General features: G+C 41.1%; 1 protein-coding gene across 2 annotated transcripts in view; it reads left to right on the top strand.

The window, feature by feature from the left end:
• Nucleotides 1–15,986, top strand: part of ARSJ (arylsulfatase family member J) — a 39,237-nt gene that overhangs the window by 20,304 nt on the left and 2,947 nt on the right. The gene's annotated exons all lie outside the window — the stretch shown is intronic.

Here is a 15,986-nt window from a genome sequence, read left to right as displayed (position 1 = left end):
TTTCATCATGAAAGGGGCTGCACTGTTCTTTGACTTGGAGATTGAGTCTGCAGAGCAAGTTCAAGTTGTCACCTGCAATGTAGCTTGAGACCCTGTTCAGTGAGCATGCTAGACAGCAACTGATAAGAGAGTGGGCTTGTTCAGGTCTTCACTGCTCATGATAAAGGCTGATAGGTCTGTCTCTTCTAAGCCATTTCCCAATTTGTTTCAGTTTGTTTCAGTATTCCTAAGGTTGGAAGGGACCTCAAAGATCATCGAGTCCAACCTGTCACCACAGACCTCAACACTAGAGTAGGGAGGACACTACTGCCCACTGCAGACTTGAACTCACAACCTTCCCATTAAGGGTCTTATGTGCTACCAACTGAGCCACCAGACTTCACACTTTGGTAGTGTTGTTTCCACCAAAAGGTTGAGTTCACTTGATTTTCTAATTTATTTATTTTTTTTTAATGTAAATATTATTTCAGCAGAAATAGCTGAAAAAGCTGAGCAGATTTAATTACACTGACTTCTCAGTGTTTTTAGGGTGCTGGAGAAGTCTGTCATGCAGTGGAAAAGATAGCATGAATGTCCACCCTGTCTACTGAAGATATTAGAAATGTGGGAAACCTTTAGAAGATAGAGAGAGCTAACTAGGTAAGCTCAGGCAAAGCAGTGGCATTCATGCAGAAGAAAACTGTATAAACCAGATCAGAAGGCAATATTTGGACTTCTCATAGGTCAGTTTCTGAAGCTGATATTAGTAAGGAATGCCACTGACCCAGTGAGGCTTTTATTCCAGCACATAAAATCCTTCAATGTAGCTGCTGCATGGGATATTTATATGCACAGAAGGAATACTGAGGAGGGATTTTTCCTGAGCAAATCAAATAAAAAGGATGTTTGTTCGTAGGCAAGGGTTCTAAATCATAGTGAAGCTAATGTCTTAATTCTGAGTTCAACTGAGAAACAGTTGGAACATCTATTTCAGATCTGTACAGGGAATGGAGGTAATCTCAATAGGAGAGTAGGTATTTTCTTGTCAAATCAATCATACTAGCTTAGATTTTAAAGCTGTAATTGACTGTCATCTCAAGCATGGGCTTTGGAATAGCCTCAGAGCAGCCTGTGTATCACTCAGCTATAATTCCAGGTGTGCAGTAAGAGACATCAACATATGCAGCCATGTTTGTATTTCCTGATGAAAATCAGGATTTACATTTATCCACACTGAAAGGGAAGATTTTCTTCCCTTGTTGCTATTTAATTGTATGTTTGGGAGTGGCTAAGATAAGGTATGTAAAGAATGAGTTAATAGCTGTTTGAGCTTTACTGCTTCTGGTCTATCAGAATACAGTGATCTCCATTGCAACCTTGGTATTAACATTACATGGAAATGTATTGGCCAGTTGACTTGTAGCATTGGCAACCAACAGAATTACTGTTATGGGGGGGTTGTTGGGGTTTTATTGACAGACAGCCATTGACAGTGAATTTCTCACAGCATATAAGATACCATTTCAAAGAGACAAATGTGAATCAGTCAATGGGTTAGAGAAACAGAGTTCAAAGAGACAGAGTTCATAAAATATTTATGTTATGAAAATAAAGGGGAAAGGGAGCTTATGTAACGCACCAGAGAACTGAAGAGCCAGCATAAAACTTTCTTTCATAGAACACAACTGAACCTGACTTTCACATTTCAGAAGGAAGTATGTTCAAGCCATGCTTTTTCTGCAACTGACCCAGCATGCCATTTCCAAAGAGAAGAATCCACTTCTTTGCTGTTCTGTTGTCCCGAAGCCAATGCATAATTTCTGAGCTATGCTCATTGTGATCAAGTGCAGAAAACTAGTTTCCCACAAGATTTTTGTGGGGGTGCATAATAATGCATTCTGTAAATGAATAATGGGCAGGAGGGAAGCAACATCAGAAAATTTACTGGACAAATTAAACTTGAATGTGGTTAAAAACCCCCACCCCAAACCTCCCAAACCCCCACCGATATCCCCAAAGCAGGAAAAACATTACCTTAAAAGCCTGAGAAGTAATTACGTTGTCTGTGAGCTAGCTCATGGTGTCCTTTACACTGTTATTACATATTGTCATGTCTAGATTAGATGCTTCTCAAATTTGATTGTAGCTAAGTAGCTATTTGTTTCTCAGATACTACACTTATGTAACAATACCTTCTCTACTGGCTTGATGTCATCGGGTGATGTTAATAACTGGATCAAGCCATAATGAAATCACTGAGTTCCACTCTGATTCTAATGTGGTTTTGTGGATATTTCATCTTTCTCTTCCTTCTTTCATCTCCTTTCTTCCTAATATGGTACAGCAGTCACCATTCCTATGAGGAGAGATTGATGCAGTTAACTCAAATGACCCTGTTAGTTAAATAGATTATATCAGAGAGATAAAAGAAACTTCATTTTCCCATGGCAGAGCCAAAAAGTGTGTTTAGCTCAGACTCTCAGCTTGCCAAGAAATGTGAGCTCAGGCTTTACAGATCCTTTGCTGCTATCCCATTTTGTTCCTGCTGACTCTTCATGCACCTCTAGTGTTTTGATTTTGAGCATGCATGCATAAAACTGCTTTGGAGAAGCAGATGCTTGATTTTAGCACAAATCAAAGCTAGTTAGTCCTGCAGTTGCTAGACCACTACTCATAAAAAACTCGGCATAAAATGAACCTTGGAGGAATTTTACCAGATTACCAGAATTCAGAATGCATTATGTGCTGAATATTGAAGTCAGCTGAGACAGTGGTTGAAGAACTGATGCATTTAGGCAGCTTGGTTAAGTTTGAGGCTCGCATTCACATACCAAGATGAAAATGTGTTTGATATTGTGCACCCACCCTTGTGAAAAACCTGCTAATTGAAACTTGATACGCTCTCAGCATTTGCAAACTTGGCAATGACTTAGTACGCTCAAGTTGTATATACCAAAGACATGCAGGACAGGAAATTTCAGGTTTGGATAATGTAGCTGGATAAAAATACATAGAGAAAACTGTCAAGACACAAACTTGATCTAGTTTGTAACTGCAAATCACTTAGGGTCACACAACCAACTGTGATCTTGCTTTTTTCACCTTCCCTTGTGTGAGGCTGCCTTTTTGAGAGCTCTCATGTTTTCCACCTCTGTGGCACTGAACCTAATCAGGGACTTTTCTTACACCTCTGTGGAGCCTTAGGCTGAGACTGGGAAGAGCAGGGCTCTTTCTACAGTTATGCTTATGGGCTCCTTTCTTGACATGCTTCATTTCCCCCTTGCTCAGTGTGCCTCTATTTAAAACAGGAATCTTGATTTATCTGTTTTGTGGGACACTTGGGAGACTGTGGAGGAAAAGCTGTGTCAATGAGCTATATATTGTTACTACTAATAGGAAAATATAGGTAAGAATTCTGTTGCTGAGTTAGCTGATGGGCTCCCTGAAGAGTTTACAGCTTCCTCTGAGCTGCTTCCCTTCAATACCACCCATCAGAGCTACAGGGAGAAGACAGATTTTAGTGAATGGAGAAGTCTTCCACAAACAGAAATGAGCAGATGTGATGTTCTGATATCCGGCAGTTTTATTAACATCTTCACGTTCTCCCAACAGAAGATCACTCTGTGGTATTGTCACAACTCATCAGCTCTGTGTGGTGTTGTACAGTTGTAATGCAGACAATACACTGTCAGCAAATCGCTGTGCCTGTGCTCAGTTGTGCTGATCTTCTCCTCCTTTTACTCCCTTGGCTCCTGAAGAGGAAAGAAATACTTTGTCTTCTCATCCATGACAGATACGAAGCATGCCTGATTCTTCTGCTTCTGCTTCTGCTTCTCCTTCTCTCTATTCCCTTTACAATCCCCACAATTCCTATATTCCTCTTCCCACACTGTGATGAATGCTGAAAATAACAAGAACAGACTCCAAATGAGGATGCTTCATTTGTTTGCCATTACAGCATTGTGCTCATTTTGATGTTATTGCTGTGGCTATTAACCACTGAAATCCATAATTTCATAACCTTGAAAGGACAGAAGTGACTTGGGAGCCACAAGTTATTTGCCACTGATGGAGTAATGTTCCAGGCAGTTAATTGTCTTGAAAAGGAGTGATGGCTTGTGGTGGTACTGTTGTCTTTTTCCAAATGCTTGGCTCTCACGAGAAACCCTAAGGTTGAAGATCAAATATGTAGGAGCTGCTTTTCTCTGATGATGATAATTTTGGTTTGGAACCTCTGGGAAAACAGAGGATGACCTTTTAATTTCCCTTTTGCAGAGGTGGGGGAAAAAGACTACATCATTCCCATATTTATTTGTAGGATATACAGTTCTACTGGGGCCACAGGATCACAAGTCCAAAGAGAGAACAATTTACTGCCCTTCTGTGTCTAAATAATCATTTTGGACACCGTACATATTTTCTTCTAAAATACCCCATGATACCACTCTAAGGGCCTAGCTGTCATAGTGGGCCTCCCCATGCACTCAGAAGTGCCCATCTGAACACATGTACCCATCTTCACAAATTCAGTTTTGTTCATATGTAACATGTTATAGCAGATACTTTGTGTGTGCTTTGTCTGGTTTTAGCTGCAGTTGCTATACATGGGAGAGATGTGGTTTCTAGATTTTTGTTTGACTTACAGTGGTTAGACACCTGTTTCCATTCAATCCCTATCTTGTGCTCCATTTTATTTCCAGACCTGTTGCACTGTGGCCTCAGTTTTTATGAGGCTTTTGGACGCCCCCCCAGAGCAAACAGTAAGGCAAGATGTGGCTGAGGGGCAGTATAATGAGAAATTACTGATCGTTAGGAAGGATTAGTGTAGTGGTGACATCCAGGATAGCCCTACTGGTTTGGCTGAGATCGAGTTAGGAGGGAAATACAGAAGCATTTGTCCAAATCACTTCATTACTCAGTGGCATGGAGGCATAGAAACAGACTTACTAATTCTAGCTTGTTCTCTTCGGTGGTGTAGGAGAATGAGGGGAAGGAAAAAGTATAGCAGGATGGAGGAGGGCTTCATAGTGCCCCACACCCTGGTATCTTGTGACCATCAAATGTAGAGGCTACCATTAATCACCAAAGTGGAGAGCTTTCTGATTCCACTGCATAGTAGCCTTACATTTTTCCTGTCCTTTGCCTAATTTGGACAGAACACAAAGGCAGCATCTCAAATCCATTTGGTATAAAAGCAGAAAGCCGTCTGATGAATTACCCAGCTGCCTTGACACAGAGGCAGCTGAATCTCAAAGGCAGTTTAGTATTCACACCTCTTAGAGGGAATGGGCTGTGGTGAGCTGGGCATGGTACATTCTGAAGTTGTTTTGTTTCTTTTGAGTTCCAGCACATGGTGCTTCTAAGAGAGAAAGAAATGATGACCATAATGTATAAAGATACATGGGAAAAGAGATCCATTTGTCTTCATACTTTCATTGCTTTACAGAAAGTTGAAAATCTCACTTTGAATAGAGGCATTTTCCTTTCCTTTTAATGCCACATTATACAGCATGTAATGTCTCTGATGTGTTAGTTAAAAATTGTCACAGAAATGACTGACAGCCCCGACACATTGCTCCCCACTCCTTCCTTTGCTGCTAAAGCACACCTACATCTACATCTACTCAGATAATGGCAGCAGAAGCATTTCATTTCCATGTTGAACCTCCCCTGTGAATAAACACAGATGTTTCATTTCCCCATGTTGTCAATCAGGAACCTTTCATCTGGGACCCAGATTAATAAAATCCTTCATTATCTTAATACATAATTTCCTTGGGAACTGCGCACAGTGCCTTCAGCACCAGCCATCTTCTCAGTCAAAGATGGACTTCTTTGTCATGGTCAGTTCTGACAAATGGATTTGAACTCAATATTTCTGAATTGGGAAGTAGAAAAGAAAATCCAGTAGTGGTTACAAGAGTCTGAATTTAATGAGGAAGTAGGATCTAGTTCAGCAGCCAGTAATGGGTGACAGAATTGATACATAACTGCTGGTAATCATGGTAAATAAGTGCCGTGTTTTAACAAATCCCGTTACAGACTGGCTTTAGGTGAAGCTCCTTTGTCCTGCTAGTGTTTTTTATCAGAAGATTAGAAAGCTCATTTTGAGCATTAGCTGTGTTGTACAACGGCCACAGCACCAGCTCTGCTCAAAGCAATAAGAAACACAAAATGCTAAGAAACAAGTATGAAAGTGTCAGAAGGACAAAAGAATTAGAGGTCAGTTGCGATGCTCAGGCTAAAAGCTATGGAGAACCCAGAAGAAAGTGCGTCTCTTGGCTCCCAGCCCTCTTTTTCAAGGCAAGGTTATTCCTTCTACTAATGATTCAGTGCTACTGCTGTTGCCAGTAAATGTCAGCCCAGAAGACTCTCTATGGTCAAAAGGCATTTTTTCCTCAGTCCAGATGAAGCTGGCTAACAGTTTATCATTTCATATACAACTGATGTGTCAGTAGTGTCAATTACAAAGGTCTAGAAATGTGTAATTAAGCTTCAAACTCTCATCTGTATTGCATTGCTCTAGGTGGGTATCCTGCTGTGTGATACATGGGAGGTAGAGGATGAGATAATCATTTCCTTTGGATGCAATATCTATGTTTTACAGGAATGTTATCTGACTGACCACGTTAAGTAGAACAAATAGAAGGTAAATGGCATCCAGGGGTGTATTAGAACGGGTGTAGTTAGTAGGTCAACAGAGGTTCTTCTCCCCCTCTACTTTGCCCTGGCGAGGCTGCATCTGGAAAATTGCATCCCACACTCACCCCCTCAGTTCAAGAAGGGAACTGCTTGAAAGAGTTCAGCACAGAGCCACAAAGATGCCAAGGGAAGTGGTACTTCTCCCTGATGAGGAAAGGCTGAGGGAGCTGGGGCTCTTGAGCTTGAAGAAGAGGAGCCTGAGGGGTGGGTGGCCTCACTCATGTTTATAAAGATGTGAAGTGCAGTGTCGGGAAGATAGCCAGGCTCTGCTCAGTGATGTCCAATGATAGGGAAAGGGGCAATGGTTGCAAACTGGAGCAGAGGAATGTTCCATGTGAACAGAAGGAAAAACTTTTTCACTGTGAGGGTGACAGAGCCCTGGAGCAGGCTGCCCAGAGAGGCTGTGGGGTTGAACTGGATGTCTTTCGAGGTCCTTTCCAACCCCTACCACTCTGTGATTCTGTGGAATAGAATAGCAAAGTTGAGATGAAACAGAAGTAGTCATCCCATGGTATTTCTTCATTAATCAGCATTCACAACGAATCTCTGCAGTAGAAAAGAGGTTTTTTGTGTTAATTCAGGGACTCATTTTGATAACACTGAACAAAGATTTATTTAAAAGACTGTTTGAAACTAATGGACTTGATCCTTCTATTTACATAGCTACATATTGATGAAGGGGCTAGAATCTGTTCTCCCTGTAGTAGGTGCTTGGGGGAAGCTGAGCTTCAGTAGGCTAATAGGTATCTTATAAATACTGTAGAGAGCTTGTGGCCATTACCACTTGATTAGCATACTCTCAATAATAATTTATCTCTCATTTTAAATTAAAGAGCCTTAAAGACTAATCAGAGGTTCCAAAAGAAACTCAATGGCCTATGGTATACTTAAACTCAGTGAAAGAAATGAAACTGTGACATTCTCCAATGTCACACTCCGAAATGGTATGTTTATGTCATTGCTCAATGGTTAATAGAAAATTAGAGCTCTCACAGAATGTGGATATTGTGTGGTGGAATCTAAAACACTCAAAATGCTCTGACTAATCCTGGATTTTTTTTTCCAGTGCCATAATGGTCTTTAATTATAAAGCAATTATCTCACTGCAGTGATATCATGTAAAGCCATGCTATGGTAGTTGTTAACCTGTACTTTACCTTGTGTGGTTTTGTCCTCGGTCAGCCTTGCTGGCAATTCAAGGTCATTTTATAGCATTCAGATTGATACAAAGTCTCAGTACTGGCTATATCAATAATACATGAGGACAATATTAGAATCAGAAATAGTAAATGGTCAAAATGGGTGCTTTAATTAAAGTGTAAGGTAAGAAAATAGCTGTTTGGCTGCCACCTTAAGGACTGTTAACAAGAATGTCATTATAAAAGATGTCTTATCAAAGGCAAACAGAGAATAAATCTTTCACATCCCTTAGGTGCATGCCCTGAATAAATTCTTGTAGAAAGATGAACTCATTTTCCTAAACTGTCACAGAATTATGAGTTTCAACCTTGAGATCTTTAGCTGAAAAAGATTTTACACATGTACACATGGCAAATTTTTTTGTCATACTTACGGAGGATTGTCTGAGTTGTTAGCAATTAATGTATTCTTTGGGGCAGAGTGCTTCAGCAAGACAAGTTGAGATGACTAGTCCAGGTCTGGTCTAGTTGAGGATGCCCCTGCTTACTGCAGGAATGGTTGGACTAGATGACCTTCAGCGGTCCCTTCCAGCCTGGACCATTCTGTGATTCTATGCTAACTGTATCTGGGATTGTATTGCCTCCTGCACAGCAGTGAGCACAGGTTAAGATAAGTCCACTTTTAGACATTTTCAATGCTCACAAGTTAGATTCTGTAGCAGAGAACAACCTTTACAGATTCACAGATTGCATTGGGTTGGAAGGGACCCTCAAAGGTCATCTTGTCCAATGCTCCTGCAGTCAGCAGGGACACCTCCAACTAGATCAGGATGCCCTGGGCCACATCAAGTCTGATCTTGAATATCTCCAGGGATGGGACCTCAACTACATCCCTGGGCAACTTGTTCCAGTATTTTATCACTCTCATTGTAAAGAGCTTCTTCCTGATCTCCAACTTAAATCTACTTGCTCCAGTTCCCCTGGAACTGTTGCCCCTCATCCTATTGCTACAAGCCCTTTAATATGTTTATGAGAGCTTCTCCTCTTGCCAGTGTAGCTCCAGCAAACTCTCAGAGCAGTGTATTTCTTTTCCCTGTAACGTGTTGATTTGGTGCAATACATAATGAGATCTACTTTTGCTGAGAGCCCAGAATTTGGTGGCAATGTCTGGATTTGTGATCAGCGTGTGAAGCATTTATTCCAATTGTTTTTATGTCATTTACATGTAGACATGAAACAGGGAGCACTGGTTATGCAACCACACATTTCTTCCTCTTGCTTCCAAACAAGTAACACTCAGTGACAGAGCTGGAAACATCCTGCTCTGTTTCCACAGCTGCAGTGAACTGGGAGCAAAGAAAACAATAGCTGCACACACACATGTGTGTCCCAGCTGCTGCTGACTCCCACATTCTCCTTCATCCTTATTGTCCTCCCATTTCAGCAGATAAATTGTCTCAGTGACAGGAAAGGTTAGGAGAGGATATGCCACTAGTTGCAGAATGTTTGGTAAAAATTAGGAATTAGTGTATAAAATTACTAATTACAGCTTCATTTCTGGGGTGATTGAAAGTTGACACTTCCATTTCAGTTTTATGGTGTGATTTTTATGTCTCCCTACACTAACTGCCCTTTGCAACCGTGGGGAAATGCAGATCAAGGTTTCTCTTTCTTCACCCAGCTTGGTTCCAGAGCAGCTGTTTTTCCTTTCAAGCCAGCAACTCTAGAAATGATTTTCTTCCTCACTGTTCACCAAGCTCTGCCTCATTCTTGGGATGCAAGCATCAGCTGGAGTCGAGAAGATAAGAGAGAGCAGAGCTGGTGCATACATCTGAGATGCAAAATGGGTCAGCATATAGAGGCACAAAGACAACATTTTCAGGCTTGGTTCTCCAGCTTTTGAGCATCAGGGTCTAACACTACCAGGGCTTCTGAACCACCCCAGGGAGTTCACTGGAAGTCCCTCTGCTTCTTGCTGTTGATAAATGTTTGGTTTTGTTCAGGTAATTCTGGGTGGCATTTCTAGGTTCTGGATGATAAGTATAAGCACTATAGTGGTGTAAAGACATTAGTCAAAGAACCAAATGTCAGGGCTTGCATGAGATCAGAATTTCCAAATGATTTTGAGGTTGAGTTAATGCATCAAAACCTGAATGGCATTTGGTTAAACAAGGATACCTCAACTCCTGTAGGTTCTTGGAAAAAGGTAATTGAAAAAAAAAAGCTAGGTCTGTGAATAAATCACTTTTTTCTTTTTTTCCTGTATTTGATGGAAGAGCCTCTGCTGATTCAAAACCACCAAAAAAATCCACTACCAACCTCCGAAAACTTGAAAGCAGGGCAAGATTCAGAACCTTTCCAGTGAAATGTTTGCAGTAGCACTGCCAGAGTGATAAAACTGTAAATAATTTCAGTTAGACTTTTTATGTAAGCACTCAGTTTAGAAGTGGATATTTTTCTGCTCTGATTTATAAGCACATAAAAATTCAAGGAGTAGAGCTGAAGATGAAATGAATGTTTGTGTATGTGTGTGTATGCCTGCGTGTGAAAACTTCACTTTGGTTTGATGTGAGCCAACACAGTGAAATGTTGTATTTGCTTCTCTGATCCATCTACCCACATAACTCTTCTTTCTCCTCACAATCTTCACTTTATGAGCTGGAAGGTACAGATGGTTAAATGATTGATCCATCGAGTTCTTTCTGGCGTTCATTTAACATTGACAGCAGACTTGAGCAAAGACAATGCTCCAGAGGCCTGTCTCCTGTATCAGCCAGCCCCTTCTCCAACTTTCCTGTCTGATTCTAGCTTACAAATCCTTAGCAGATTCAGCATTAAACATTTTGATTTTATGGCAAATATTTCTGATACAAAATAATTTTTGTCATTCATTCATCTTGGTTGATGTCTGATAAGGAGCTTTGCATCTCTCTGCCATGCTATTCACCACCCTGTTTGGAAGGCTGGAAGCAGAAAAGCTTCTGGAGAACTTCTGCTTCCCCTGTGAGCACCTTATAGAGCTCAAAACAACTTGGAAGTAAATAAAGTAAACATCTGCCCAAAGTAGCAGCTTTTTCAAATGATTAAAGGTTTGTGGACTCCATGCTGAAGCCTTTAAGGAAGTCTTTATTATCTCTTTTTTCTCTTGCTGGTCGTTGAGCGCCGCTTCTAATGATTACATAAAGTTGTCTAGCATTAGGACAAGGGAGAATGGTTTTAAGCTGAGGGAGGGTAGGTTTAGACTGGATCTTAGGAAGAAGTTCTTCAGTATGAGAGTGGTGAGATGCTGGAACTGGTTGCCCAGAAAGGTTGTGGCTACCTCCTCCCTGGGAGTGTTCCAGGCCATGCTGGATGAGGCCTTGAGCAGCCAAGTCTAGTTGAGAGCTGTCCCTGCCCATAGCAGGTGAAATTGGAGTAGATGATCTCTGAGGTCCCTTCCAACCTAGGCTATTCTTTGATTTGCTGGCTGAAAGTGGGGTATTGGGTTTTTTTATCCCCCCAATATCTTGGTCTGTGGAGGACTGGCAACCTCCATGAAAAAAACGTCACCAGTTTCGATATTTACTCCTGTGGAATAGCCATATTTCCAGCTCTTGTGTTATACCAACAGTTCCAGGTAAGATGTCAAAGGCTGACCTTCAGCCTACCTAATAGGCTGGTATCTACCTACTGTATTTTATTATTTTTAACAAGGAAATGCATATTCAGCATTGATGACCCTATTGATGTTGTGTGCATACCTGAGTGCTATCACTTTGTTTGCAGCTCCTTCTGACAAATGTTTTTATTATTTCTTTTTTACATTTAAAATAGTCTTTTTCTCAGTCCTAGGCTGGAGTTTATTATTTTAAACATGGAGACCATTTTTTCAACATATCCTGAGCTATGTAAGCATAATAAAAATACATTTTCCACATATGCTAACTTGAGCTGTGCTAGCAAAAGTTCCTGAAATTAGAAACTTCAAACTGTGCTTCTTTGTTAATCTTCACTGAGCCTTACAAGAATCTCAGTTTGAAGACAATTAATGCAATATTTTGCCCAAAATCCATCGTTTTGTACATGCACATTGCAAAATTAGAAACATCCTAGCCCCTTGCTCAGTGTAGAACCCACCCTGAAGTTAAGCAGGGAAAATACTCTATAGAAAACTCCTTAGGGAAACTTTTTTTCAGGAAAACTGGTTTGGCCTACATATGTTTATGACTGCAGAAGCACCACAGGGATATGAGGCATGCCAGGAGAATCTCTCCTAACTGCACAGACCTTCAGTCTTGCTCTCTGCTTCAGGGGAATAGTAGTGAAAATGCGCAGAGATTACTGCCATTGATCCACTTCTCTCCTTGGGTTTTGCTCTCCAGATGAGAATTGGGAAACTAATTTAGCTTTACTGAGGACGTTAGAAAGGGAAAATTAAGCCTTCAAATGTTAATGCATTCCTCATGCTCAGGTCAAATTTACTGTGGTGTCCTTGTGGTGATTTACATCCACAAAGATTCTGGTACTTGAATGTACAGTTGACCTGTAACAACTTAATGGTCTCTGCACCTTGAGAGTGAAGGTGGGAATAATGTAAAAGCCATTTGTTTATTTATTTATTTATTTAAAGAAACCTCTGAAATATATCTCTTGGCATCCAAGAAGGAAAGGACCTATGAAATCACCAAGATACTCCCACTGGGATATGTTGCTTTCAAGTCCACTACAAACAAGTAAAGAAAGTGGTGCAACAGTGAACTAGAATTACCAGCTGCCTTAGCTGGAACAGTGATCACAATGTTCTTACTGTGAACATCTGAACAGCTTCCACACTAATAGAACAGAAATCAAAGCAGAGAATGTGCAAAAAGCTGTCCCTATGTAGCCAGCAGAACTTAATTTTCAGTGTGCATTTTAGTAGCTGAACATTTCAAAGACGTTTTACTTAGTTCCTTGTTCTGTGAAGTTCAAATTTCAGGTGTCTTATAGACATACAGCCATGATCTAGAAACTTGGAGAATGAGGGAGAAGGAGAGCAGAGTACATGTGTGTCAAGTATTCTCAAGCCATGAAGCCCTCTACTTGATACAGAACATTGCCTTTATCTGTGACTTTCATCTAAATACTGCCCATGAAGGTCAAAGTCTAAGAAAACAACAAGATTAGATTCTGCAGCCTGTCAGCATTTGCTTATATTTAACTGGTTCCTAGTGCTGTAATTATCATAATGAATTCCAGACTCTCCATGCTCATAGCTTGCTTTCTTCATTTGGGATTAAGTTCAACCAATTTATACTCAAGAATTAGCTGCTCTTGTGGTAGAAAGCGAGGAAATCTATAGGATGTATTTCACAGATGTTTCACGGCAATGAGAGAGCCCATGAGTTTGTCTTCTAAAGAGCTCCCCTAAATCAGCGTCCACCTCTCATTTCCTTTATGTTTTGCCTTGTTCTATTTTTCTTCTTTTGCCCACTCAGCACAGTTTCAAAGCAGTCATGAGACGCCTTTCCTATTGCCATTAGTGCCATTGACTTCTATGTAATCACTGTCATTGGCTCAGATGACTTTGTTTTCCAATAGATGAGCTGCAAGGCCTTTGAAAACCAAATAATCTCACTGGAAAAAGACTCTCAGCACATGATGGATCAGTTAGGAGGGCACAAGGCACAGAAAAGTGAGCATACCATAGCGAGCATACCACAGTGAGTATACCATAGTGAAGAATAATCTGATCATTAGAGGCTGATATTCATTGAAGCATTTCTACAGCTGGAATATTTTCACTTAAAACTGAATCTTCTGCAGGTCCCTTTTCAGTGGCCAGCTCTCTGGACGTGTGCATGGCTGTGCGTTCAGAAGCTATGCCAGGAATAGCACACACACACATATGGGAACCACACCAAAGCCTCATGGAATTAGCAGCAGAGAACTGCAGCAGGGCTGCTGCTGTCAGTGCATCGTAGCCAGCATACTGAATAAGCTGCTGAGGGGACTGTGTTGCTGTAGGCCACGTATTCCAAAGAAGCCTGTCTATAACTGAGGCTAATTCCTGATATTTGTTGGTTTGGAATTTGTCAGATTAACAGGGTAGGAATTTCATGCTTGGATACAGCATTGAACAGCCCTAGCTGGGCAATCTGCATGTTATTCATGAATTCTTTATGAGAATTAACTCTGTATGAATATCAAATTTTCTGTGTAGGCTTTGTCAAGAGGCAAATTGGTTTGCAATGTGTCACAAATTCTGTTGCCTGTTCCCCCCCAGGCTCAGCTTCTGCATTGAGGAGAAGAGTGGAAGGATCACTATTACAGCAACATCATTTTAGAGAAAATCCTGACTTCCAGCACTATTAGCTTACTGGGGGGGAAACTGGCTAGGACTGGGGACTGATCTTGAGATAGAGGAGTCTGTCAGAATTGTAGAAACAGAAGCTATTTACTAAAAGCAGGGTGGGGACAGGGATTTTTTCAGTTGGATCAAATATGGAGAATTTGCTGACGGATTTTTAACAAGGCAGAGGAAAGAGAAGGGGAAGAAAATGAAATGTCTTGCAAACATAGTTCCCTGAGGGAGAGATGGAGTGAACTGCAGGAAGGGGCACTGCCATTAGTCACTGTGATTTCCTTACCTGTTTTAAAAAGAGAATATTATACTTGAATGGTGGCAAAGATGTGGGTGGTGGTGTTGTTGGTGCGTATTTCTTTTGCCAAAGCAAAATGCAGAAGGTCCCAGAAGCCCATGTTTTTCAGGGTGTGCTTTAACTACCTCAGTATCTCCTGTGTCAGCACCAGTTTGTGAGTCCCAGGACAATTGGATGGCAGGGCTCCAGATCCACAAATTGGTAACAGAAACAGTGCTCTGAAAAAGTGCCAGGGAGACAAAGAAAAGCAGCAGCACTGCAGTGTACCAAGTACGGGCGAGTTTCAAGCAGAGGAGTACAACACCCAAAGTTTCTGCAAGAAATTAGTTAGGCTGGAGCTTCTGGTTCTGTGGAAACAAGTTCAAGAATGAAATGGGAGTTACACAAATATTACAGATTGGCAGGCATTAAGGACATCTACAGTGCCTCCTAAGATCTTGGCCAGGAAGACATCATATAAAAGCAGACTTTAAGTTATTTATGGACAGGCAGAGCCTAATGGTTTTAATTTTCTAGATAGCTCAGGAGGCCAATCAGATTGGCAGTGCTGGCAGAATGTGTCAGGAAGTCCCAACTGCTGCCACAAAATAATGAAAGCATGGTTTTGTGGAGGATTCATATTAGTGGTGGACTACACTCCTCTATTCATGACTGTGGATTTAATCTAGTCTCACGCTCAGGGCAAAGTCTTCTTTGGTTTACAATGTGCAGTTACAGTCTAATTTTTAGTGTAAAACTGATATAAATGGATTTGTCCTTGATTTTCAATACTCACTACTGCCCATGCTGAATTCCTTTTCTAATCATATGGAGGCCAAATGTGTTCTTTACACACTGGTACTGCACTGCAGAGTTTATTATCCTACCCTCTAAATATGCTGCTGTTACGTGCTCCAAGTCCAGTGTATTTATATGCCTTAGATATGTTTGCCACTAGCAAGTTATGAGGCTTTGTAAAAACTGTATTTATCCACTGAATTTTCTATAATCATTGTTAAACAGGGACATGTGAAAGTTTTCTGTAGAGGGAAAAAGGTACCTCAAAATAGCTGTGCTGCTGTATTTATAGCTTGGTTCATGGAGGGAAGCATTTCATGGAATAATCAGGCAAGAACAGATGACTGCTGAACAAGTGATCCAGGGATGAAAGGATCTCCTCCTTTTGAATGGTGGCTCACAAACCTCTTTCACTGAAACTCAGTCCTTGAGTTTTGGCCTGGGTTCTTGCCATCCACACATACTTATGCCCCTTACTCAGGAGATAAATGCTGGGACTGTAAGTGTTTGAGGAGAGAGTGGACCAAGGCACCATCACGTGCCTGTTAATGACTGACTCAGTTGCTCTCACATGAGGAGTATCTTTGCTAAGTCATAACCCATATCATAAAATCATGGAATGATTAGACTTGGAAGGGACCTTTAAAGGTCATCTAGTGTAACCCCCCTGCAGTCAGCCAGGACGCCTTCCACTAGAGCAGGTTGCTCAGAGCCCCAAACAACCTCTGCTTTTTAGCCTCTGCTAAAAAATGGCTGTCTCCATATTTCT

This window comes from Melanerpes formicivorus, unplaced genomic scaffold (genome assembly GCF_026170545.1).
Source record: "Melanerpes formicivorus ecotype bairdi unplaced genomic scaffold, bMelFor1.0.p_v2 SCAF_27, whole genome shotgun sequence".
In the NCBI taxonomy this organism is placed as follows: domain Eukaryota; kingdom Metazoa; phylum Chordata; class Aves; order Piciformes; family Picidae; genus Melanerpes; species Melanerpes formicivorus.
Note: the sequence above shows the minus strand (reverse complement) of the source record. Positions and strands in the feature narration are given on the sequence as shown.